A 347-nucleotide genomic window follows, 5' to 3' on the forward strand; every position below is an offset into this window, starting at 1 on the left:
TGATGCAGAGTCATGCTATCACACCTTATTGTGGTTGATGCGCTGCAAATGTCTCAACCTGTGGATCAATATCAATATCAGTCTGGAGTTGACATTCACACAGACTCGGTGTTAGCCAGCCGAGCTCATCACATCCAATCTGAGCTGAGCACCAGCACAGAAAATTGAGCTACTATAAAATCCAGATGCAACCCGAATCTGGAGACTGCAATGGGGTACAGCTCTCCGCCTGTGTTTGTCAAAATGACATAGGTAGTATTGGTATGGAAAGTGGGGCTGTAGCTTCGTCAAATAGAAGCAAGATGGCTGTAACCCGAGCGGGAAGCCAATAAGTGTTGAGGGAAAAT

Source organism: Monopterus albus, unplaced genomic scaffold, assembly GCF_001952655.1.
Source record: "Monopterus albus unplaced genomic scaffold, M_albus_1.0 scaffold99.1, whole genome shotgun sequence".
Taxonomy (NCBI): Eukaryota; Metazoa; Chordata; class Actinopteri; order Synbranchiformes; family Synbranchidae; genus Monopterus; species Monopterus albus.